Source organism: Pelodiscus sinensis, chromosome 1, assembly GCF_052426305.1.
Source record: "Pelodiscus sinensis isolate ZL-2025 chromosome 1, ASM5242630v1, whole genome shotgun sequence".
Taxonomy (NCBI): domain Eukaryota; kingdom Metazoa; phylum Chordata; order Testudines; family Trionychidae; genus Pelodiscus; species Pelodiscus sinensis.
The window spans coordinates 96937603-96964531 of NC_143052.1; the positions used below are offsets into that span (position 1 = coordinate 96937603).

At 43.9% G+C, this 26929-nt stretch overlaps 1 protein-coding gene across 5 annotated transcripts in view; it reads left to right on the forward strand.

Annotated features, from left to right (window-relative positions):
* Window positions 1-26929, forward strand: part of LARGE1 (LARGE xylosyl- and glucuronyltransferase 1) — a 499616-nt gene that overhangs the window by 77287 nt on the left and 395400 nt on the right. The window contains exon 1 of one of the 5 annotated variants that reach the window (XM_006137969.4): window positions 1171-2068. The exons of 3 other annotated variants lie outside the window; for them this stretch is intronic. The gene's annotated coding sequence lies outside the window, so the exon portion shown is untranslated. Of the gene's footprint in view, window positions 1-1170; window positions 2069-2116; window positions 2573-26929 lie in introns of those variants that run through there. One more of the 5 variants, XM_025178892.3, reaches the window with a different exon arrangement.

Here is a 26929-nt window from a genome sequence, read left to right on the forward strand (position 1 = left end):
AAATTATTATTCACAGTATGTATACACTTTTTTTCTCTTTATGTGGATGGTTGAATGAAACTCTAAAAACTGTAAGGTTTTTCTTTTAAATAAAATTGTGTTTACTTCTTTTTACATTTTGCTCCCCCGCTTTAACAGTTTCTGCTCAGATTATAATATTGCCTTGACAATTTCAGATACATCACCCAATCCTCCCTCTCCACTTTCTCATGCACTCCCTTCTTAATACGCTAATTTATTGCATTAATCTATTGTACACCTCTAAAGTGAAATGAAAGCAATGAATAAAATAAAGTATCAATGCTAGTTCTGTGGCTGTGGGGGAGAAAGTCCACACTTTCTATTACTTGGTTCTCAGTGGTTTCCAGAATGCAGCAAAACATCCCAGAGACAAATTCTGCCATGTGTGAGCTAAAAGAGGTGGTATTAAATTGTGACATATTAATAGCACCAGAAAATTAGATATTTTATTGTACTAAAAGTTGACGTTTTAATGGCAGTAGAAATATTAGAAGCTATTGTGCTTCCCTGAAACATACACACAATATGTAATCAGCACCTTTGGGGCATGGGATGGGATTCATTCCAGTGACAGTCAGAGGAGGAGTGAGGAAAAGGGACCACAATAGACAGAGGGGTTGCTAGCTTTATCGCTGACACTATTCAGTTCTTATCGTTCAGAAGTACTGTTCAGATCTCGTCCTTTAGGATGATTTGTTGGGCACTCCTCTTTTCTCCCCCTTGTGACCACAGTCCTGCCCAGTCCCGCTAGCAGCTCGCTGGTTTTAATGACTACCGTAGCAGTTTATAACAGCACCCAGCTTGTGGCTGACAGCCCGCTCCCCTGCACAAAGATGGGAGGGAAGCCCAGGCGGGGGCTTTTGGGACTTAGCTTCCAACAGGGACCAGAAGGGGCTTCCAAGTGGCAATGGAGGGAGCCCTGCCCCTGCCAGCGCCTCCAAGGGACATGGGGCGTGCAGATGCCTGGCTGCTCTCCGGCCGGCGCCTGCCGGGCTCCCCAAGCCCATGTGTAGCCGGCCCTTTGCCGAGGCTGGCGAGGGGCGGGCCTCTGCAGCAGGGGGCTGCTCCTGGTTGGGCCCTCGCCGCCTGTCACTGGGCGGCGTGTCAGCGGGCTGGCCCCGCCTCGGCTCCGGCTCCTCAGCCCTGCGCTGCACAGACACGACACAGATACACAGGCGCTGCAGCTGCCGCTGAGCCCGGGCAGCCTGGCCCCGGGAGCCGCACCACCAGGGGGGGCAGCTTGGCCCCGGACAGTGGAGAGGCGGCGGCAGCAGCAGCAGCAGCCTGGCCTCGAGCCCCGCAGGGGGCAGCCTGGCCCCGGAGCTGCAGCGAGCCGGCGGGCGCAGCTTGGCAGCGGGAACAGGCACCGAGCGAGCCCGGGCGGAGCGCCGCGCCCGGCAGCTGCTGAGGCCGGGCCAGCAGCAGCGGGAGCCGCGCCGGAGGAGCCTCCCTAGCCCTGCTCCTCGCTGCTCGTGACCTTCCCGGGGCTCCCCGCCGCCTCCCAGGCCGGGGCAGGGCCTCCTCTCCCCGCGGAGCGTGCCTGCAGGCCCCGGGGAGGGGGCAGGAGGCCGGACCCGAGCCCCCGCCTCCGGGTCCCGCTGGCCGCCGGGCAGGGCCTGTGCACAGCGCGCACCGCCGCCGGGGACTGGCCGGGGCTGCATCCCAGAGCAGCATGGAGGGGCGGGCAGGCAGGCCCTGAAGAGAGAGCCGGGCGGGCAGGGAGCCCTCGACTCCGCGTCCCTTCGGCTGCGCGTCCCGGAGGGACCCCCCTCCTGGCGGCTCCCGCATCCCATGAAGAGCAGGGAAGCCGCCGCCGCCTCCCTTGCCTGGGACCCGCCGAGAAACCCCCCCGGAGCGCCGGGCTGCAGGGACTGAACGGGACCCGCCTCCCCGGAGCAGCGGGGGAAAGGCTTTCGTTGTGCTGGGGGCAGGAGCGGGGGTCGTGTCCGCACCCGTCCCGAGGTGCACGGAGAGAGCCCGGCTCGGCAGCCACCCCACCGGGAGCCGTGTGCACAGCCCCTTGCTTCTCCGCAGCCGCGCCGAGAAGGTAAGGTGCTGAGCGGGGTGGCTGCTGCTGCTGCTGCTTTGGAGACAAATGGTTTGCGAGGGATGAGTGGGTGAGGGGAAACAGACACACATCGGGGGTGCCTCACCACTTTCCCTGCCCCCACCAGCAAGCATGGCGAATGAAAGCCAGGAGGTTGGTGTTTTCGATCCTTGACTTTAATCCTCAGCAAATCTGGGGCCGACCAGATGCTCCAACCGGGGTACAGATCCCCTCCCTTTGTCGTAACTCTGAGGGGAAAAAACGGGTCCCTCATCCGGCTTAGTACTTAAATCTGCTGGTCACGCCCTGAGTAAAGAATATCCTTGTACCAACTACTGGTGGAGTATTTTCATTTGTTGTCCCCTCTCCCTTTCCTTTCTTGTCCCATACTTACAAAAGTCAGAAAGGTGGGCCGTTACCAGCTGTACTGTTGGACTTCTGACTTTTGGCCTGAACGGGTTTCTTTAAAGTCACAGGAGAGCGCTAGTGGAGTTGGAGATACAGGTGAGACACAATTTTGGGGAGGGGAAGGCGGGAGGAGAGAGAAGAGTGTTGCTGGGGAGCTTTGAGAAAAACGTCTATTAGGAAGAGTTTCTGTTGTATGTTGTCTCTCCTTACCTTAGTATGTGACTGTAAGAACTTTCTACATCTCTGTTACTTTGCACCGGTAGACTTTAGGTTGCGGAGATAGGCTTAGTGGGGCTCACACAGTACAATATTATTTCACTGTGTAGGAAGTGGGAGCTGAAAGAGGGGGGGGGAAATGCCATGGCTTTGGATCATTAGAGAAGGTAGATAATTCAATGTCTGTTTACTATGCTATTGCATAACTTAAAATGCCTCTTTACCAGGAAGGTCACTTTAACATCTGAAGAAGAGATCTTTTTGGCTGTTTTGCTATAATTAAGTTCCATAAAAAAGTGGTTCATTATCAACCCTGTCCACTTCTTCTGGAGGATCAATAGACTTTAAACAACTTCCATTTATCTACATTTATTAAATAGTCAAACTTATTCCTGATAGGTAGTCTAGCAAAACTGGACCCTTTCTGGCTTGTTAATTCAGAGCTAAATGATTGTTTTTGGTTGGCACATTCTGGTAATGGGGGGTGGACACATGCCTTTTCCCCTGCTAGGTGTGTCACTTGGACAGATTTCTGCTGTTTTCCCATGTCTGTGAATTGTCATTTAATTCATTAAACTGAACTCCCTAGGGAACACAGCAGTTTGTTGGCTCCGTGAATGTAACCCAGAGTTTGAATATGCCTTCTATAAACACTTTTGGAGAGAATGCTGTTTTGTACTATGTGCTCACAAGATCATCTGGTTAATATGAAAGCAAGTTCATTCTCTGGTACAGCATCAAACCAAGCAATCTCCTTTACTTCTTAGGAGTTTCACCTGAGTGCAGTGTGTCTTTCCTTTTCTATTTTGGAGGTGGTTTATTGCCAGAAAGCAAATGGAGCCTTATTTTTCAGTCACACGTTGTCTGCCACTTTGGCGAGAATTAACTAATTGATTCGAAAAAGCGTCTGAACAGTTCTCATACAATTTCTTTCATGCTCTTACCTTTTGAGTATAGAGCTCGGCTTGTATAGCATCTATTTAAAATTGCTAAAGGAAAGTATGTTTTTAGGGTTAGATGTCATTACTTTCATATCTCAAAAGGTGTGGACTTTGAGAGAAATACCAGTAGAGTCATATATCTCTAAATATTGCAGCTCTTCTTGAATTACAATCTTGAAAAGTGGAAAGACTGAGCACACACTCTGAAACAAAATACTGTATTAAAACCAGAGTTGGTAATTCCCAATAGGTTAACACTTTTTATTTAATGAAATCCTCTGGATACAGATTAATTTTCTTTGTACAACATTTATTATTGCATTTACACACAACAAGGAACAGCAGAAAAATTGATAAATGGATTGAAAGGTTTCCTAGGTTCAGTGTAGATTCTTTAAATGCCCGTGTGTTCTCTGCTTTAAAAAAATAAGCTAGTTTTGTTATTGCATGCAGATACACAGTTGAGTTTATTGCTACAGATATTTTTCAACATTCTACTGCATTAGTACACTAGTGGGACTAGCTTTTTCTTTTTCCTGTGGTGGAAACACGAAAATTAATGTAATAGAAACTAGTACACATGAAGATCCCCGACCCTTTCTCACCAATACAATTAGGGTCCTATACTTGAAAGGAAAATCAATATGTGTAACTGTAAGTGGTGAGTTCAGAACAGAGAAAAATATTTTAACTACAGTAAACACCAGTAGAGAAATGCTGGCTTCTGCTACAAATAAAACTATGCTATTGAAGGTTAGTTTATAAAACATTCTATTGCAGTTGTTTACCCATTAACAAAATGGAAAAATGAGGTTAAAAATCCACTGTGGGCACATGTCCCTATAAACTACATTTCTGAAAACTAAAAAATATAGATACATCTAGGTTTAAAAATGGCAGGATCATTCTGAAATTCTCATTGGGTAGGCACCCTGGGATTGGAAATCCTAAATTGGAAAATCCCGGTCTGCAAGACATGTAAACTCCTCAGTGGCTGCATAATCACTGGTGGCTAATTAGATTGGTATTTTTAATCTACCACGATGGCACGGGTTAGCTTTTCTTCTGACCCCTCTATATTTAATGCTCAGAGTCTGTGCTGTGCTTTGCATCTCTGATTTAATGCATTAGTAAGTACCCAATTTAACTGATAGTTAATGTAGGAAGCATAATTTGCAGATATTTTGGTACCAGTGTGTGGTTAGAGATTTAACAAAATAGCTAAAATAGTATGGTAGATCTGTACTTCATTTGCACTATATAGGTTGGATTTTGGTTTCAACAGGACAGTAATTCTTTAAGGTAAGTTCAACAGCTAGCACGAAGTAACTAATATATTACTATTGAATATTACTCTTAATTTTCTTTCCAGCAAACTTTGATACAGATATCTCCAAAACCTGAAAGACCAGGTGTGTTGCCTAATAAACCACAGTAAAATGAGAGCAATGGTGAATATATCCATGTCTTTAGGCTGCTTAAGGTAACCGATTGCTACTAGGGTCTGATCTGGAGACAATGATCAAAGTAAGGCTTTATATGGGCTACAGTAGTATTCTGTCAAAGAGATTATTTTGGAGAGGATTATTTTGCATTTTGCACATCTTTCTGTATACGTTTATGTTAGTAAAATGAAAGATTCCTTCACGACAGTAGTGTGGCCCTATGTCCCCAGACTTTTTATGGAAATCTGTTTTTGTATATGAATTATGCATAACTTAAATATGCGTTGTGCAAAATGGGGCTTGTGACCTATCAAGGGAGAGCTTGTAATTCCGAATGTGTATATTCTATTGGTGTGCATGTATCATTTCTGTATTGGAAGTTAGAAAGTTGTCTATTAATCTACTAATGGCCTTGTGAAAGCCATGAGTAGTATTTAAAGACTTAATGGCCCCATGCTCAAAACAAGGATCTGTGAATAGCTCTGTTTTTCCTGTAAGCCTAAACTATGGTTGGTCCTACAAAGAGATGTGATCATGCCACCTGGTTCTGGAATCCATCTTAAATGTTGTATTTTTCCACAGGGGTGGGGGGGAGGAGGCGAGAATGGGACAAAGACTTCCCACCCTGGAGAAATTCTATTTAAGGAATGGGAAGCTAACAATGATTGTCTTCAGCTAGCTTCACGGGTTGCTCCCCACAACAAGAGGACACAAGAAAGGACCTGGATAAAAGAGCTCTAATAAGGGGGAGAGAAGCTGCTTGGCTCAGGTCAGGAAAAAGATCAGCTCTGGCCTGACATATATTTTACCTGAGATAAGAACTAGGGTGAGAAATTATGATTTGTAACAATTTCTCTTAATGTATTAAGCTTAGCTGGTGTGTTTTGTTTTATTTTACCTTTGATCTGATTTAAATCCTACTTTTTATACTTAATACAATCACTTGTTTATTGTCAAACCCAGTTTAAATAATTGTTACTGGGGGGACCAGGGACAACAGCTGTGCGTATCTTTCATTCTTAAGGGGAGTGAACTTTATGAGCTTTCTCTGTGTAAAACTTTCTTACAGAATAAGACAGATTTATGTGGGATTCCGATCCCACAGGGGCTGTGCATCAGAACCGAGCTGTTCTCCGTGTAGGTGTTACTCTGCTGTGTGGCTGTTTACCCTAACCCTGGGCCTTGGCTGGGAGAGACCAGAGCTTCTGGCTCAGCAGGACAGGCTGGTGGGGCACCCCAGAGGGCAGGTAGGCGGGTTCAGTGGTGGGATCAGCCGATCAAGTGACAGTCTCAAGGGGATCTCTGTGATCGACCTGTCACAACTGGTTCTTAAACTGTGGGTTTGGACCATAACAATCCCCTTTTAATTAGTAATGTAAATATTGATCAAAACAGTTAACCATTAAATGATTAAAATTATATTGTTTAACTGGTTAACCATTGGTGGGCTGGCACACTGTAGCCAGGGTGTGGGTCTCACTGAGGCCGTAGGCAGACATGGCAGGTGCAGCTCCAGGCCTGCCTGTCCTTGACTGGAGTCACTGGGGCATGGCTGAGTCTGGGGCTGCTGCGGTGCGGCCGAGGCCAGGGTCCCATCTGCCCACCATGCTCCACCTGCCTCCTTGACCTAGCCCCTGCCTGCAGCTGAAGCCCTTGGCCTTTGGCTCCCCCCACTTTGGGCAGCGGGGCTCGAGTTTTGGCTTTGTCCCCTCCCACAGCTACCTGGGGCAGCAGGGCTTGAATGAATTCAGGCTTCTGTCCCCCTTGGTGTCTTGTAGTAATTTTTGTTGTCAGAAGGGGGCCATGGTGCAATGAAGTTTAAGAACCCCTGCTCTACAAACTAAACTGGAGGCATGGCTCTGCAATCCCGAACCAGTCCTTACTCAAAGGAGTAGTTCTTTTGTTTTCAGTGGGGAATCGTTGCATGGTGCTAGGCATATATGGACCCTTCATGAAGTATTTCTTCACTCAGTCTTTTAGCATTCCTTCTTATACCTTGATACAAATAGTCTTCTTTTTTGTGTGTGACCTAGGCCTTTTTGCTTTGGTGTCTGCAAAGCTTATGGCAAATGAGGGATGAAACTTGTAACCTGACTACAAAGCGTTCATAAGGTACGCTGACCTCGGTCCACACACAGAGCTCCTATGGATATCGATGAGAGTGATGTGTATGAATCAAGGGTCATTTGTGGCAGTGGGCCTGGCGCTCCCAGCTGCTGTTGGTACTGCAACAGCAGCGGTACCCAGAACCCCGGGCCCTTTTTAAATCACTACCCGAATGGCATGCTCCAGGCAGTGCTGGGGTGAGGGTGAGGGGGTTTGCTGCTATCTGAATGGTGCTGAGAGCCCTCTGTTTGTCACCCCTTCTGGTAGGCAGAGTTGCACCCCTCCCCCTGCCCGAGGACCCAGTGAGGCTGTCAGCCCTAGTGATTTTATATCTGGGAGACTTTTGAGTATGCATAATTTCTCCAAACTGTGCATGCTGGGAAGAAGGAGGATGTTGGGATTACCTTCAGAGTGCTGTCCCAGACTCTGTTAGGGGAGCTCTATATTCATCATGGTTGTTTGAAAAACTTGAAGTCCTTCTCTCTCTAACTCTTGGAAGGAAAAAAAGAACTCTTCACACCTTCAGACTTCTAACTGTGTGCAGTAGGTGGTTTACACGGCTTTATTTTTTGCCAAACCTCTTGGCTGTCATAGAATTGGGGTGAGAAAAGGATGGAGGAGGATTTTCTATGTTAATCTTCCCCTCCACAGACCTTAAGTCTTCTGCTGAGGGCAGTGAGCTAAGCTACTTGCCATTCCTTCCCCTCCTTGTGCCTGACTGCTTTTGGCTTTCCTAAGCAGCAACAACCCAGTCCTTCATCAATTAACACTTTGGTCATTTTCATAAAACTGTGAAACTCATCAAAATCATACACATTTCTCTCTGCTACTGTTTGGAGAAGTCATGAGCAGCAGCACTGACACCAGAGATGGTGTAGGTCTGTAAATTCAGAAGATAGTACTGCATCAGTTTATCTTTGCAATCATAAGTGCTAGAAACTTAATTTTATTTTTTTTAAATGAAAGCTTATAAATTGCAAACGCTGATACTTTTCCACCTCTGCTTACCAGGGAAGTTTTACTACCCACCACTACCCAATGAAATTTTCAAGCTCTGTCACTTTCAGTTGTAATGTAATGGTTTCTATAATGTGCTGATAGATTCAAAATGCAAACATTTCAGTTTTATACCATTATTTTTAAATGTTACAGACTGATGCAAACAAAAAGTTTGAAAATTTAAGAAGGGTTATATTTGGGGGAAAGGGTATTTGCTGAGCAATGGTCACCCGGAAACAAGATTGTGAAAACGAGGGACATTGGGCAGTGTGCTTTTGGGGAGAAATAGTGTTAGTTTGTATTTTCTGTGTCTTTTTCTTTCATGGTTGAAATCTGTCCTTGAAGCATTTAGTTTAATGTAACATGTTATGTATTGTAACATGTTATGTATTTAATACTGTACATATTCTAATTTCAATCTGTAAATGAAAACTTTATTCAAAAAAGCTAAGAGCAAAATGAAGATAATATCACAGATCTTGTAAGGTCATTAGGAAGCAATAAGAAAGTTATGGAGCTGTCTACAATCCTGAAGAGGTTTAGGTTTAAGTAAAATCATGGGTGATTAGAGAAAGGGGCATGGCTAATGGGAGGAATAAACTGTCATTGGATATGGAAGTGAGGGGAGTGGGTGGAATTTTATACTTGTGACATTTGGTTTGCTAGAATCTAGAAATTTCTAGACCATGGACAGGGCAGATCAGTAAGATGATTTTATATCAAGCTGGCTACGATTCATTTTTTTCAGTCATCACAGTACTGAGTTCACTTGATAGCTGTTTCTTAATCTATTTTAGTAAAAATTGCTGCTAATCAATATTACAAATGGATGAATAATATTAAGAAATTACCAGACATCAGTGTATGAATTGTCTGACTCCACATATCTGAAGCTGAACATAGTGGATGAGTTTAAGTAATTAAAAGCAATTATTCTAGTGTTGCCAACTCTTGCAGTACTTTCTGTTTTTTTTCCCTTTAAAGCTCCAATTCTTGGAATCATAGTGATGTGAGAATCTCAGCTTATATTTAAAAAAAAAAAAAAAAGTTCCTAGACCTCAGGGTTCCAGAGAGCAGGTTAAAAACATGAAACCTGAAGGCTCAATACCAAAAGGCAAATCGAACCTCCTATTGTTTTTAAAAAAATCTTATGACTTTTTTTGGAATCCAAGTAATAAATTTTGAAATACTTGGTGCTGGTAATATTGCTTCTAAAGTAAAATGTACTTTTCACATACTTTTTTAGCAGCAAGAGTGCAAAGATTTGTGCTCCTCTCAAAAAATTAGATTTTTTGAACTTATTTGGATTCTTAAAGATCAAATGTGCCACTGAATTAAATACATTTTTACATCGCAGAACAATGATGAGTTTGAGGATCGTGAAAGGAAGAAACTTTTGAGGCTGTCATTAGCATTGAAATATTATAATTTAAATTCCTGTTCCTGGCCTTCCAGTGGCTCTTCAGGCAGCTATTCAACATCAGTTTCATTCAGGAGCAGATTGTGTTCATCTTCAACAACTACCCTAAAATGACATAGATCAATCAGTGATTATGCCATAAAAATAAATGAAAGGTGGATACTTGAACTTGATAAGAAAGTTGCAACCCTTTATGCTGACAACATCACCTTCAGTGTAACACAAAACGATCACTTTAGAGAAATGGCTGAAGCAGTTAGCCTGGATATATTCCTTCAGAAACATTTAAACTCACAGGCACACTAGTAGGTACTACAAATGAGGGAAAATTTAGAGGAGAAACTGAAAGAATCAGCATTGACATTAAGTACTTGTCTACATGGTTGAGCAATATACACTGGAAGGATGTGAGTTCTAAAGCACACCAACATGTTGTGCATTAACTAGCCCATGTAGACCCTGCTGGCATGAACTAAAAGTTCTTTCGTGCACGTTAATGTAGTACATTTTAACACACAGGCAGGAACTTTCATTTTGCACTGTTAGGGTCTGCATGGGTTAGTTAGTGCGTAGCATGTTGATATGCTTAAGAAATCAGACCTCTCTAGTGTGCATTGCCATGATTTATAGACTAGCCCTAAGGTAAGATTGTTGACCATTCATGACAAATGACCTGATAATGGCTTCAAAATTCATACAGGAAAAGATGTGGAAAAGATTCCTTCATACTGAGGGAATGCAGAGGAAAAGTATGATAAGTAGGTTTTCGCTATTTGCTCTGACAGCAAAACTACATAATTAAAAAAATATACCGTATATTCCGGCGTACAAGACGACCTCTGAAGTTAAAAAACATCCCCCAAAAATCAGGGGTCGTCTTGTACGCCGGATGCCCCTCCGCGGCTTTGAAAGCCTCGGGGGAAGCCGGCGGGGGGGCATCCCAGGCGCGCATGGGCTGCCTGCCCGCCGGAGCCCTTCCGCGGCTTTGAAAGCCTCGGGGGAAGCCGGCGGGGGGGCATCCCAGGCGCGCATGGGCTGCCCGCCCGCCGGAGCCCCTCCGCGGCTTTGAAAGCCTCGGGGGAAGCCGGCGGCGGGGCATCCCAGGCGCGCATGGGCTGCCCGCCCGCCGGAGCCCCTCCGCGGCTTTGAAAGCCTCGGGGGAAGCCGGCGGGGGGGCATCCCAGGCGCGCATGGGCTGCCCGCCCGCCGGAGCCCCTCCGCGGCTTTGAAAGCCTCGGGGGAAGCCAGCGGCGGGGCATCCCAGGCGCGCCTGGGATGCCCCCCCGCCGGCTTCCCCCGAGGCTTTCAAAGCCGCGGAGGGGCTCCGGCAGGGGGGCGGGGGGAGCCCAGGCGCTCCTGGCGGCTTTGCTCCCGGTGCCTCTGGTCTGCTGGGGACCATCTCCAGCAGACCAGGGACACCGGGAGCAAAGGAGGCGGAGGGGCGCTGGGGTATAAGATGAAACCCTATCTTTTAATTAAAAAGATAGGGGGTCGTCTTATACGCCCAGTCGCCCTATACGCCGGAAAATACGGTAAGAACTTCCTGCGTGCAGTCATCCTAAACTTCTGAGGTTTGAGCAGTCAATATATTTGTAAGTCTCTTAGGTGCTACAGGACTGCTTGTTTTTAAAGATATTGACTAACACAGCTACCCCTCTGAGACTTTCATTGAGAAAGAAGTTACCTCTAACATGGGCCTAAAGGATATTTTGTGAACGTTTAAAAAAAATTCACCCCCAACCACCCATGCAGTGATGCAGCTCAGGAATATGAGAGGGGGAGACAGACGATGAAAGTGGCTTTAACTCACTATCCCCCTAATTCTGGGGCTAGCCTGCAACTTGACTAGTTTCTTTTGTAAAGTAAAGCAGCTCTGTTGCTCTGCCAAACATTGGATGCCAACAACAGTGGCCTGGCCCTCTTTCTCTCTTCCACGCCCCAGTCTTGGTATCCATGAGTAGTGGCAGTGACTCCTATGCCACCAGAGAATTCTCTCATATATGCAGAGTCCTCAGGAAACTGAATCATCTGTCTTTCTAATTGCTTTAAGTTGCTGGGAGCAGGGGGCAAGACCAAGTTCCATGTTTCAGCAACTTCATCCAACTACCATAGGAATGTTGAAATTTGCAGTGAGCAGTAGGAGGACAGATTAGAACACAGCACTCCTGTAGAGAGTTCCTAAAGTTACAAAAGCAACCAGAAGGAGATTTTTTTGGAGGATCATGTGAAATTATAGGTTAATTACACTATTGTAACCGTCTCAGTGGAAAAATAGTGATCTAATTAACAACAAAGAACTAGAAACACACAAGGACAAAATAAAAAATCGATACAGTGAAGTGACGGCACCTTTTCACTAATGATGCCACATGATTGATCCCACATACTAAGGGAATCATACGATCCCTTGAGTATGGAACAGGAAGAAGTGGTTGAAATGTGACTGAAAGAGCATATTCTTGTGTTCCTTCCTTTTTTGTGTCATTTCAGATTAAAAATATGGATTTCTATCCCAGAATTATACATTCGTGAAGGTTTGTTTCAAAGCAATTTTTCCTTTTTTTCCATCCAAGTTCTCATTTAGGAATACTTACATAACTAGTCTGAAGTGCTGAACTCAAATTGGCTGCCTTTAGGTCTCAGTTTTGCATGTTTAATATATATGAAATGTGTTAATTACATTTAAAAATAATAAATGATGAATGGGGAAAGGAGGAGGAGAAAGCTGAAGCTTTAACATTTTTATTTAATCATTAGGAACATAAATTGACCAGGGTGGTTTCCTTTTGCAAAAAGAGTTGTATTTGATTAAGGGTATTATAAAAACATCTAGTAAACAGTAAATAATAAAATGGGCCCAATCTGAATGAGCAGCTCTCTGCATGCTACTGTAATATAAATATTAAATAGCAGTAATAGAAGTGCAGAAAGTAAACCAGTAGTAAAAAAGGGTTGAAACAATTACTTCTGTTGGTTTTTTAAAGTGTGTGATCTATTCTGCTTTTAAGATAATGAAAACGTCAAAAGTATAAACTAGTGTTCTTTCCATTTAAATATCCAAAAGAAAATAAAACATTTAAAGTACTTGGAGAAAAATATTTCCTTGTTCTTTTAAAGTTGTAACTTAACATTCTTTGTCAAAACTGTCTGTCTGCCCAGTGAGTTTAAGAAACTGGAGAATTAAGTTGGCATAGACCGACAACTAGCAGCTGGTATAGAGATAAGGCAGAAGTCGCTATAAATACACATTAGGGATCCGAGTCTCCCATGAGTCATTTATACTATGCAGAATAGGTGTAAAATGTTTCCAGGCTGGAATTCTCCATTCTCACTAGTGGTAGCATGTTGAATTTTCTTTGCATTGGAGTAAATGACTTCATAACAGGAATGGGGAACCTCTGGCTTGCGGGCCACACACTTGGTTGGTCAGGATTAGCTGCTGGAGGGCCATGAGATGGTTTGTTTGTTTACCTGAGCGTATGCAGGCATGACCACTCTCAGCTCCCTGTAGCTGTGGTTTGCTGTTATCAGCCAAAGGGAGCTGCAGGATGTGATGGCACTTCCTGCACCACTTCCTGCAGCTCTCTGGCTAAGAATGGCAAACAGTGGACTTCCAAACGCTACAGTAGTATGCATGCATTTATATTACAGTAGCATCTAGAGAATGCGAATGAGAGATTGGTGCTTGTGTGTTAGGCACAGTACATACACACGGGAAGAGATAGCTACTGATTAGAGTAGCTTACAGTGTGTTGAGATTGAACTGCCTCAATACACTTCTAAGTGATATCTGTTGCTGTTTGTATTTTTTTTCAGTTGTGATTTTATGGTCCTTTTGATCTTAAGTCATTTATATAACACTGTTTAATGGTAGATTTATTAAATATTCTACTATAGTAATTAAGGCCAAGATCCTGCGTTGTGATCCATTGTCAGGGTGTAACACTCTAGCAGACTGCATTGGAAGTTTTGGACTTAGTCATATATTTATTTTATTAACTTTATATTCTTCTTGAAAATACTAAAATACAATCTTAGAAGGGTTTGGTCAAAAAAGCTAGTTTAATAGAATTCCTTTTACAGGATGGAGGTAGATCCCACTGCATTGGTCCAGTGATGGTAATTTATGCAGGTGAAATGAATCTAACATGGCAGGTGCTGAGTCAACCATCCCATATGGCAGGCAATCCATGTTCCCTTGTGTTTTCCTGTCCCCTTCAATCCCCAGCTGTATGACAGATGCATATAATAATATCTGCATTCATCGTATAACATCTCTCTGATCACTGAAGACTGGGTCCATGATGTCTGCTTTAAATCAGGTATGTAGCTATCACTTTATGGCTTAGAGCCTTTTCGTGATCAAGAAATTACAGTAGCTGGTGAAATTTAAGTAATGGACCGAACGGTAGCATTTTGACAAGACACAGATAGGAAGAGAGAACCACTTAAGCTAAGTCTACACTTGCCTCTTTACTGCGCTGCTGTTTTCTGGCTCGGGGTGTAAGCTACCTTCCTGAGCACAGCAAGTTACAGCACTGTAAAGCATCAGTGTAAACAAGCTCCCAGTGCTGTTAGCTACTCTCCTTGTGGAGGTGGTTTACGTAGAGCACTGGGGGTATATCTAAACTACATGCCTCTGTCGGCAGAGGCATGTAGATTTGTTTGTTCAGCAAAGGCAAATGAAGCCGCGATTTAAATGATCGCGGCTTCATTTACATTTATATGGCTGCTGCGCTGAGCCGACAAACAGCTGATCAGCTGTTTGTCGGCTCGCGCGCTAGTCTGGACGTTCCCCCTGTCGACATCAAAGCCCTTTGTCGGCAGCCCCGGTAAACCTCATTCCACGAGGAATAACGGGGCTGCCGACAAAGGGCTTTGATGTCGACAGGGGGAAGGTCCAGACTAGCGCGCGAGCTGACAAACAGCTGATCAGCTGTTTGTCGGCTCAGCGCGGCAGCCATGTAAATGTAAATGAAGCCGCGATTATTTAAATCGTGGCTTCATTTGCCTTTGCTGATCTGTCTAATCTACATGCCTCTGCCGACAGAGGCATGTAGTCTAGACACAGCCTGGGAGAGCTCTTTTGTGAGAGTATAGCTTGTGCTGTGTCTGTACTTCCACGTTAAAGCACTGCCGTGGATGTGCTTTAGTTTTAGAAGTGTAGCCAAAGCCTTACAGAAGCTGGTTGTGACAGTGTCTTCAGCCTTTGCAAAGATAATCCAGTCTCTTATTTTCATGAATAGTGCATAGTAGGGATGTAAGCAACTAGTCGACTATCCGATAAGCAAAAACGGGGCCCTGGAGCACAGAACACCTCCCCCAGCCCTCAGAGTTCCACAGAGCACATGGCATAGCACTCCAGCGACAATTTAAAGGGCCTGTGGCTCCAGTTGCCACTGTGGCCAGAATAGAAGCAGAGGTGGCAAGGAGCCTCGGGCCCCTTTGACTCACCAGCCTGTATGGCAGGCCTGGGCAAAATATGACCCGTGGGCCAGATCTGGCCTGCCCAGCCACTGGATTCGGCCCACAGTTGCAGCGGGGAGCCCCAGGCAGGCTCAGAAAAGCAGCTGGGGCGCTGTTTCTCTTTAAAAACTGTGAGCCTGGAGGGGAAGGGGCAAGGCTTCAGGCATAAATCCTGCCCCCAGAAACTGGACAATGGGAGTTGCCTGTTTGAATAATAGGCAGCACATGAAACAACACGCCCTGCCTCCCCTCCTGCACAGTTTTCACACAAGTACATGGCTCTGCAGACTGTGCAGGTGGGGGCAGGCAGGCTGGCTAAGAAACTTTTTAAGCTCTGCAAGCATTTAGCTCTGCAGGCAGGCTGGTTGGGCTGCTGGCTGGTAAGTCTCCTGGCCAGAGCCAGTCTCTGGCACCCCAACCGTTCTCTTCCCCAACCCTCAACATACCCAAACCCTATGTCCCCCTTGTGCACCCATACTCCCTCCCAGGTCTGGCAGCCCAATCTCCTGCCCCAGATCACAATTCCGTCCTACCCTAGGTCACAAACCAAACCTCTGTACTCCAGTCCCTTGCCTTAGGTTACAACCCCCTCCTGCCCTAGGTCACATTCCAAGATCCTCTACCACAGTCCCCTGCCCTAGGTCACAACTGCCACCTTCACCCAAACCTCACACTCCTTCCTGCACCCTAATCCCTTACCCCGAGCTCCTTGTGCACCCAACCTCCATCCTAGACCCCGAGCTTCCTCCATTAATATCATGGAAGAATGTGGCCCCCAACCACTTTCCAAAATCTTGGAGTGCCCCCCCCCAAAAAAAAATTATTGCCCACCTTTGCTGTAACTGCCCCCGCTGTCCTCCCTTATAGGTGGGCGTGTTAACTGGCTTCTGGTTTCTATGTGAATCCAGTTTAAGTTCCTGTTTATGCAGTGTCCCCCTGCTTGATCCAAAGTCCATTGAAGTCAATAAGAATATCTGCACTGACTTGAGTAGGATTTGGAACAGACCCTTAATTGTCTGGATCATAAATATCTTGCACACTTAATGGACAAATGTGCAAATCACAATGTTGTATCTAATGCCTTGATACTACCAGTGTGGGGGCTTTCAGAAATTCTTAACGTAGTGAGGAATGGCAAAGGAAGTGGCCCTTTATTATGAACAAGTTACTGATATAAAAAACTTAGTTATTGTAGATAAGGTGGAGTGTGACTAGGTACCTGGGGTGGACCACACTGAAAATGCTACACTCAGGGCAGAGGGCAAGAAATAGGACAAGCAGTCCCCAATAACTGGTGTTTTCCCCTGTAATTTAAATTATCCAAACCAGTAATAAAAGTGTTTCTGCAGTACCCCATTGGTTCTCAAGAAGCCAAACACAGTCCTCTCTCAGTATTCCAGTGCTTTAACTTCCATCCAGACAGCCAAGTCTAGTGCAGTGAAGGGTTACTGAAAACCTATTTCACTATATGTGAGGTTTTTTTTCTAATTCCAAAGGCCCAGACACACAGCTCCAGGTCAGAAGGGCAGACCGACTTGCCAGGCCTCAAGGCAAGGTGGATGGGCCAGCTCCATGTTCCTGTAAGGGGCATGGCCTCAGACGGAAGGGGCGGGACTGGGGGCAGAGCCCTTAGTGCTGCCTGGAGTGTGCCATGCTGCCCTCCTCAGCCAGCCCTCATAGCTGCCCAGAGCACACCACAAGGTGCTTCGGTGGTGATTTAAAGGACCCAAGGTCTGGCTCCTTCTGCTTCTGTGATAGCGGCAGTGGCATCCAGGAGCACTGGGTCCTTTTGAATCACCAGGCCCCTGGACAACTGCACCCTTTGCCCCTTCTCGGCCCCGTCGGCAGGCTTGCGCCAGGTCAATATGAATTTCAGACCTTACTCAAATATCATGCTATCAGCCAATCCTTTGTAAACTAATAAAAGATTTAATAGTTTCAGAGGGGGTAGCCGTGGTAGTCTGTAATAGAAAAAACTTAAACAACTAATAGTCCTGCAGCACCTCAGAGACTAACAATATAAATGTAGACGAATATCATCTACATTTTTTTGTTAGTCTCTAAGGGTATGTCTAGACTACATGGCTCCGTCGACGGAGCCATGTAAAATAGTTTACTCGGCATAGTCAATGAAGCGGGAATTTAAATACAGGCAGTCCCCGGGTTACATACAAGATAGGGACTGTAGGTTTGTTCTTAAGTTGAATTTGTATGTAAGTCGGAACTGGTACATATTGTAGGGGAAACTCTAGCCAAACATTTCTCCAGAACTCACTTTTATTCTCCCACACTTCACTTCCCTCAGTCCTTTATTCTCAAGCTGAGGTGTCTGCTGAGAAAAGCCGCTCCGCGTCTCCCTGATCTGCTGGGGGGGCGCTAGCTTCGTGTCTCCCTGGTCTGCTGGGGGGAAGCAGCTAATGCGGGGTTGCCTCACCCCATTTGTAAGTAGGGATCTGATGTAAGTCGGATCCATGTAACCCGGGGACTGCCTGTAATCCCCGCTTCATTAAAATAGAAATGGCTGCAGCGCTGTGCCGACAATCAGCAGATCTGGCACAGCGTGGCAGTCTAGACGCGGTGCGGTCGACAAGGGAAGCCTCCGGTATGCTGGAGTGGTCAACAAAGGCTTCCCTTGTCGACCACGCCACGTCTAGACTGCCACCCTGTGCTGGATCAGCTGATCATCAGCACAGCGCTGTAGCCATTTCTATTTTAATGAAGTGGGGATTATTTAAATTCCCGCTTCATTGACTATGCCGAGTAAACTATTTTACATGGCTCCGTCGACGGAGCCATGTAGTCTAGATGTACCCAAAGGGTACATCTGCACTGCACAGCTATTTCAGGATACTGGAAGTATCCCAAAATAGCTACCCCACATCTACACAAGCTGCCCGGTATTTCAAAATATTTTTCAAAATAACGGACGCACTGTTTCAGTATCCCGGTAACCCTAGTTCCATGAAGGTTAAGGGATATCTTGAAATAGCATGTTATTTAGAAATTTGGCACTGTGTAGATGCGCCAAATTTCAAAATAAGCTATTTCAATACACAATTTTCGCTACGCAAATTGCATTTCTCATTTCGAGTTTAGGGTGGTGTGTAGACTCACCCTAAGGTGCTACAGGACTCTTTTATTTAAGTTTAAAACAAACAAAAAAAGAGAGTTACAAATGGTTAAGGAATTATACAGATACAGTCAAGCAACTGCATAGTCCTTATGTCAGGTTTGTAACTGTGATGGAATAAACTGCTGGTTTGAAAAAGTCTTGCTGGAATCACTCAAACAGGTGAAGGATTATCAGTCCTTGTTCAAAGCTATGTTGTTGGAAATGGAGTCCAGAGAAATGAAGCAGGGCATGATGATAAAATGCAGATGAGTTAGTGGTCTTTTATATCCTCTGCCATGTGCATGGAAATTTACATTCTCAAACAAAGCCCACAGCCCCAGTTTGTGGAAAGTAACTGACCAGAAATGGAGTCCAAGATCACATGAGCATATTGCATGCCCTAACATTGTTTGCTGTCTCTCAAGGGGTGGCCAAAGGCCCTTCCCTGTCTGAGGCATATTCAGGAAGAGTTATCTGGATGGGATGAGTTTCTTCAATGCCCATTGTGATACTGAAGAATCCTTAATAGGCCATCAACATATAACTGGTTAGCTTTCGTGAAAATTCTGATGGGTGTCACCCAGGAATATGACACATGTAAGATCCAGAACACTGCTAATATTCGTAACTTCAGATACAAAGTCAATACATGTATATAAACAGGATAATCATATTTAGCAATTGATAACTTTTCCGTTGACACCTTGTATGGTACACTCTATTTAGATTTTTGGAAACTGTGCAACAGTGGTAACAACAGTGATATAAATAAGTTGTACAGCATCAAAGGGGTGGGAGGTGGAGTTTAAAATGTATGAATGAAATTTGCCAGTTTTTCTTTAAATTAACATTTTCTGATTACTTTTTCCAGTCACAAAAATAGTACTGTTGCTGTTCTTTAACCTGTGCTTATAGCGTGATGATAATCTCCGGATTCAAGCCACCTGAGCTTGTGCCCTTTAATGGCAACATTATATTGTATTATGCTGTTTTAGTTCACTATCTGGAGCAGAACTCATTTTCACTTGAGTCTGAAGAGTGGGAATAAAACTCAAGATTCCATATGAAACAACAGTAGTGCTCTAATTTGGCTTGCTACCTACATCCACCTTTTTTCTTCCACTTGAATTCTCCCCTTAAAGATGATGATCTTTTTACTGTGGCATTTTAATTAATGTTAGCAAAGTGTTTTGAAGATGAAATGCATTAGATAAGTAGTAAGTGCTATGATGGTTTTCATTTGAGAATACTTATGATTAAAGAGGCTCCTGTAATGGTTTGTTCTTGGTGGGGGAAAAATGGTTCTGTGATGATTTTAAGTATGTTTGGCATGTTTGTTTTTCTGGCAGAGCACAAATGTAGCTATGTGAGGTATCATTGCAGTCTGTGGCTCAGGAATAGCTTTCTGATGCAGATGAACATCTGTATTCTGGAAGCTTGATCCAGGAAGGCTTGGCTTGGAAGTGAATCCGGAGATTACTTTTTGTGTCTTGAATATTCTATGCAGAACATCTAGTGTGTATATTTCTGTTTAGCATGTGTCTCGCAACAGCTGTTAAGGTCCAGGTTTCTTTAATACCTACAGCTTTGTTTTTTCATCCCTCCCTCTCCATATCAGCATGAGATTAGTTACCTAAACATTGAGATTCTCTGGTATCCTTACAGTTTTGCATCAGAACATGCTGAGCAATGTGCCCTCTAATCGTTTCTATCCATGTGCAGAATAAATTTTATGTGCACTGGGGCATGTGTGAAAGTGCGCCACAAATAAGAACACAGAACTTCGCTGTGGGCGCTCTGGTAATCATCGGGGCTGCATCTGAATTTCTCCTGAGTAGCCACACAAGGGCACAGCTTACAAGGAACAGTGATGCTGAGGATTCCAAAAAGTGAAGAATCTCCTTCCTAGCTTAGCTCAGTTTGCGTAAAATTACTTGACTTTAAGACTATGGTCAGAAAGACAGAGATGCAAGGTTCTGATTAAAATACTGGTCTGTTGTCCCACAGCTGGCGTGTAATATGAATCAAGAACCAACTTGGTGTTAGTTAGGAAAATTTGCTTCATGATTGAGTATAGCATATGACATGGACAAAATGCTAACTTTTATTCCAAGCCCATTGAACAGTTCTCGATAGAAGATCCATAAAAACTGATATAGGGGCCTGCTTTTTAGAAATATAACAATTTATAATTTATCTCAGGCATATTCCAGGGCACATAGGGCCTAATCAAAGATGCCCGTAATCATCTGAGATCAGAATTTTAGTGTCTTACCTGAAACATTTTGAGGAGAAGTAATTTCCTTTGGGTCCTCGTTGCCCCTCAAGATCCAGTCTTTAATAAGAAATGTATTTTTTTAAATTTAACTATGAGTTTTCTTGGTGGTTGTCCTGAAAAAGGGTTTCTTATCTCACAAGACAAATTGATCCTTAGGCATTACCATAATAAACATGATTAATAACAGCATAGGGTACCTGCTTGAATTCAGTGTTCGTAAACTTCAGGTAGCGAGAAGCACATCACAGCATGTGCAAAGTACAAGTTATATTTTAAATGAAGTATCTTAATTACCACATGGCAGTGCTAGAGTCGGCAACAGTCTTACTGAAAAATGCCTTAATTTGAAGCAGATATTTCATGCTATAGATTTAAAACTGTTTCCTTCCTGCTTACTATTTAGAAAATACTGGTTTTAGCATTCGGGGAGGGAGGGGAGAGAAAGTTTTCCTGTTTTAAACCCTAAATAGCTTACTATGCAGGTTCTTATAACAGTGGCTTATGATCTCTAGATGCAATGTGTTAGATAAAAACAACAAAAAAAAGGTTACCTTTAAAAAAAAAAAATTGTGCATCATGATGTCTTCTGAAAACTGTTCTTCAAGATCAGGAAAATCTTGTGTATTGTGTTTTCTGCAGTTTATTTTTTAAAAAGTTGAGAGGTATGCACTAGTTTAATGGCAATTTGGTGAAATCTTCTTTTAAGTCTATTTTGGGGGTCAGTGTAATAATCATGGACTCTAAAAGAAATAAAGTAAGATCCTAAATATATTTGGGCTCTCTCATCAACTCTAGTCTGTTTTGGACCAGATTGTGGAGGAGTTACGCACCCAACCCTAAATCAGTGGTAAGAAGTGGGTTGGGGGTGCTCAGGATAAGAAGCAGGGTGGCTGCGGAGTCCCTGGCTGGGGGCCAGGAGAGCATCCCTGTGGAAGAGTGCCTTCCCCCACAGTCTTTGGGCTGTGCCTGTGGCCCCTGTCCAATGGGACTCTGGGACCACCCTGCTTCTTCCCCCAAGAGTCTTCCTATCTCCCCTCCCTTCCTGAGCTTGAGAGCTGCTGGATGACAGAAGTCTGTACTATAGAGGCCCCGCTTCTAATGACTAAAACACTGGATAGTTTGACAGGACTGGCAAAGCTCAACTGGACTGTTATAACTAAAGCTATTGTATGGATCTTTAAAGCAAACCCAAAGCCTCGCTATACAAATTCAATAGATTATGTGCTTGCCATCGAGAACTGCAGAGGGACAGTAGGCTATTGGTGGCATTTGGTAATAATGACTACAATATTAAAATAAAGATGGAAATCGAACGATAAATAGGAGGACAAAACCAAGTCTATAATCCTCTGGTATAATGGGTCTAAACAATTCATCCCTGTAATTTTGTTACTTAATGCACTTATTTTTGTTTGTCTTCTTCAGCAGAAAACTCTGTCACTGAAGAGATTTGATAATAGCTGGGTTAGTATATTAGCAGTCATTTATGAAACAATAAAACTTTGGCCACTTAGAGATTCAGTTGGGGTCAAATAATTTTCATCTGCTGTATTTCACCTCTGATCTCATCTTTAGTAGGCAAGAGCGAGATAAGGACTTTGTTTAATTCTCTCTCATCTTGCCATAGGTGATCAGATTTCAGTGGGATGATTGTTTTCTTTGTTCCTTCCCTGCTCCCCCCCATTTCCCCACTGTCCACAGCTGGATTGGAGCAGTGGGAAGGTATTTGTGTGTTGCGCATATATTCATGGTATGTGTAGTTTCTATGTGCTATTCTTTTAAGCAGCATTTGCCACTTGGATTGTTTCTTCTACTATATATTTGAGAGAGTTTGTCTTTCTGTTTGATCAAGAATTCCTCCTAAACGGCAAGAGCTAGGACCACCAAATTTGGCATGCATCTTCCTTTTACCCTAACCTAAACTAGGCCAGGTCTTGGTTGTACCTGGAAAATGGGATGTGCCTGGAATTCGATTGTTTTCCATAACATGGAAAGGGAGGGGGCTGAGCAGAGATGCTATACTCACAGTCACCACTGGAGGCAGTGATCAGAGAGGAGAGCTATACTGTAGAATGACCACTAGGGGCAGCTGTACCACTGAGGGACAGGGCTCAACATCTTGCCTGTCACCAGCCTGGGCCCAAACTCGTATCCCCCATTGCTGGACTGGGCGTGGAGCCCCTCCACCGTGCTCTCCCCCCATCTCCTAGGAGAACCACAGGGGCTGGGTAGCGCAGTCCCTACCACAACCTTGCCTCCTTCAACCCCAACACTGCTTGGCTGTTCAGTGCAGCTGCAGCCGGCTGGCCTCCACGGCCTCCTCCCCCCAGGCTGTGTCTGGGGAGTGCCGGCAGGAGGCTAACAAATATATTAGGCCATGAGCTTTCATGGGTAAAACCCACTTCATCAGATGACTTCCACTCCATTTGGGTTACTAAGGTGCCACAGGACTGTTTGTTGTTTTTAGATGAATAACTTACTCTAGTAACATACATTTCAGGCTCTGAAGAGCACATACATTGCAGTCACCTAACAGATGCTGTGTGGGGAGTATTTGTGGAGGTGGGGGAGATGAGAAGTTCAGGGTGTTGCTTATCTCATTTTGATATATTTAAAAGAGAGAGTTCCCTTGGGAGGGATTGTGTCTCTGGTGTATTCTGGAAGGAAGCATTTGCGACTGCATCTTCTTACTAAATTAAAATGTCTTTTTTTAGCCATTACCTTGTAATAGAAAAAGACACTTGTTCTAGTCTTTTATGTCTTCTAAGCTGAGTTGACTCCCCTACTGTGACTTCAATAATGCATCATTTCATAGGTTCAAAGGATTTAATATGTTTCTGGTGGATTTGCGAGTTTCTGTTAGATGGTTAAAAGCAAAATAACTATAATAAGTTGGATGCAAAGAGCTGTCCCCTGCCAGCTTCATTTCCACCTTATCTCCCCCCACCCATTTTCAAAAGCATCTGCTCCTTGCCTCTTTTCCTAGGTGCTGAGTGTGAGCGTGCATATTGATAAACACTTCATGAACTAGGGCCATGGAAAGCCATGAGACACAGTTACTATGTCGAGACAGGCAATTAGTTCTGTCTCTATGGTATCAGTGGCTGGCTGGTGAGGGTGACTTTAGAGCAAATTGAAATGTTACTAGAGCAAATGAAACTATCTTCTGTAGATCCACTGAATTATAACAGCGCATACACATCTATTTTCAGTTATTTTCTCCAAATCTGCCCCCCTCAAACACATAGCAGTGATTTTTGCTTAACTTTTCTGTTTGAAAAGTTTCATAATTCAAAATGCAGCTGAACAGATTTTTTTTCTGAATATTGTGAGGAAGGAGGTAAAGGCAGAGCTCAGCTAAGACTTTTTTTAGATGCTGTTCATGCTGCGATAACTCAAATGGTGTTATTTTTGAAATTTTTAACATGGCATATATACCTTTCTAAGGCTATGTCTACACTGCAGAGTTTTTCCGGCATACCAGAGGTATCCCGGAAAAACTCTGCTGCATCCAAGAAATGCGTCTGCTCTTCCGAAATTTTTTTTGGCATCCCTGTAAACCTCGTTTCACGAGGAAGAATGGATGTGCTGAAAAAAGAGGTTTTTTCCAACATTTGGCCCTATGTGGAACAGCCTCTTCTGACAAAAGAAGCGGAAAAGTGAACGCAATTTGCGTACCTTTTTCCGGAAGAACACCGCAATCTAGTCACAGCCTAAATGATGACTACAGTTTCTGCCATTATCTGGAGGAAAGATTGGTGGCATAAGAAAGTTAATAATTTTAAAACTGTGTTCTGAGCACGCATATTGAATTTTCTTCATTTTCAGATATAGGTACCTCCATGCAATGCTCCAGATTCCCATTCACTTCAATGTGGATTGGATCAGGACTTTCATTTGCAGTAGACATGAGGGCAAGGGCCAGCTCTCCCCAGAAAGGTCTTGGGAGAGCTTTGTGTCAGTTTTTCCAAAAGAGGCAGTGAGGTAGCCCATAATTCTGTTTTCTCTGGTATGATGATATGTTATGATTGCTCATAAAATGTAGAGCATAAAATATAAATGACACACAGTGTGGCCATGCTAAAATGGGTGTTTGCAACTTGTTTTTAGTATTGGTGGCCTCGGGTGCAATTTTCAACTGTGCAGCTTTTCCATTCTTATCAATGTGAGGTTTTTTTGCTTTAATATATTCCAGATTTATCTGGATTAATTAATTTTCTGTTTTTTGCAGTTGTAGAATGTGACTTATAGCAAGACCCAATATAAATAATCCAATGCACACCATTTCTTGTATAATGCTTGCACCAAATTATTAGCATGACAGAAAGTGGTGCAATATTTTGCCCCCCCCCCCAGTGGGGGCTTCCAGTGATTACCTGGAAAATGAAATGCATGGGGAAAAGCATCTGGAAAGTGTTACTTTCCAGATGGTGGTTTCCTTGTCAAGATATCTAAGGCTTTGGTGTGATTTGTTTTTTATTTTTATTTTCTCTTTTCTCGGGAGAGGGGAGAGAGCCCAGAATTCTTCAGAATTTTTATTTTTAATAAAAAATATCTGATTTTTAAGGCAGAAGGGACTGTTGTGATCATCTGGTTTGCCATCTTGTATAACACAGACTATAAAATTCCAGCCAGTGATTCTTACAGGTAGCCCAACAAAATACGATAGAAGAAGAGCATGACTTTGTGGAAACACATCCACTTTTGATTTAAATATTTCCAATGATAGAAATTAACCACATTTCATGGTAAATTGATCCAGTGGTTTACTTACTCTTACTGACCAAAATCTGCACTTTATTTTTAGTCTAAAATACAAGGTTTTGCAATTAACCATTGCAACAATGCACAGAGGGATGCAATGATATCCTCAACACCTGCAGTCTTCCAGTCTAATTTCTGAAGACATATGCTCTCTCAAACAGAAGCTATAGGAGTGGTGGAGGAACTACTGTGTGAAATTCAATGGCCTGCGGAATGCAAGAAGCCAGACTAGAAGATCGAAGTGGTCCCCATTGACCTAAAAAACCTATGGAGTAACTAACGAGCATGATATTTAAAAATGTATGCATTCAAGGGCCAGATTGCTTTACCGTTACACTCATGCTGAGTATCAGCAAATCCTCAGTTTGAAGAAATAATGTAAAAATATAAAAAATGGCATCTGGCTGGAGGGAGGGTACATTTTTTTTCAGAAAGATAAGACAAATTTCCCCAAAAGCCAAAGCATACATGCATCCAATACAACTTCACAGAAAGGGAAAACAGCTAATTGTAGCATATACCAGCATCTCAAAACAAATCTCATTTTAGCTTCCTGAAGCAAGGTATGCTTATAATGTCTGTTAGGTATAATCTACAAGAAGTAGATATATTTGGGTTTTCCCCCCCTGCATTTCTGATTGGGCAACTAAAGATTTGGTACTGTGGGAAAATAGTTTTGTTTTCCTTCAAGATTACAGTACTTGTAATTTAAATAGAAAAAAATTTGTAATCTCAACACCATCTCTTCAGAAATCTTTTTTTGATGGTTATTTGTATTTTTTGTGCTAAATTGGCCATACCTTGAAATATGCAGATCTATTTTCCATGGAAGGCCATCCTGTTTTTCCTTTCATCTTGAAAAGTAATACATTCTTTCAAACAAAATGGAAATCAATAATTGAGTTCTGACTGCCTGTTCCCCATACAAACACAAAGTCTACTGTTGTGTTCTTGCTGTTAAGGCTTTAAATTGCAGTGCAGAATATTTGTATGGGTTTTTAATTGAAGATTGCTTTTGATCCAGTGTAGTTTACGTTAGCTGAACAGCTTCTTAGGACTGTCTGGATGACTTTACTTGTGGCAGGGGAAGGACTGCTTTTTGATCCCCTAACTCTGTCTCATAGTCGTCAATGTTCTGCTGAAGAGTTCCCTGGAAGCTGAATACTTTTGTGGCTGCTCAGGACAGATTCCTATGCCACCCACTGGACTAGCAGAGCACCCACAGCTAGTTTGTTTTTTTTCTATTGGTGATGCCCATTCGCACATGCCTCAGTGAACATAACATTTAATGGAAAAGATTAGATCAGCAGTTCCCAACCACTGGCTGCAGCCTGTTGGTGAGCCCGTGGACCTCTGGCTACTGGGCATTGGACCTCAGCCTCGGCCCCCAGAGCCGCTACCACGTGGGCAATAGCTCTTGGCTAAGCGAGGGGGTAGAGTAGGCACTGGGGGCTCTGGAGGCTGGGCTTGGGAGCCTTTGGAGGGAGCCTTTGGAGGCAGGGCTGGCACCGGGGGGGGGGGGGGAGCTCTGAGGATGGGGCTAATATTGCAGGGCTGGCACTGGGGAAGGCTCTGGGGGGATTGGTTGCAGTGGGTCTCTGGAAACAGGAGGCTGATAGTGGGGGGGTGGAGTCTGGTGGTGTTAGGAGCTCTAAGGGGTGAGGGGCTGGCACTGAGGTGTTTGGGATGGGGTCTGGTTCTGGGGG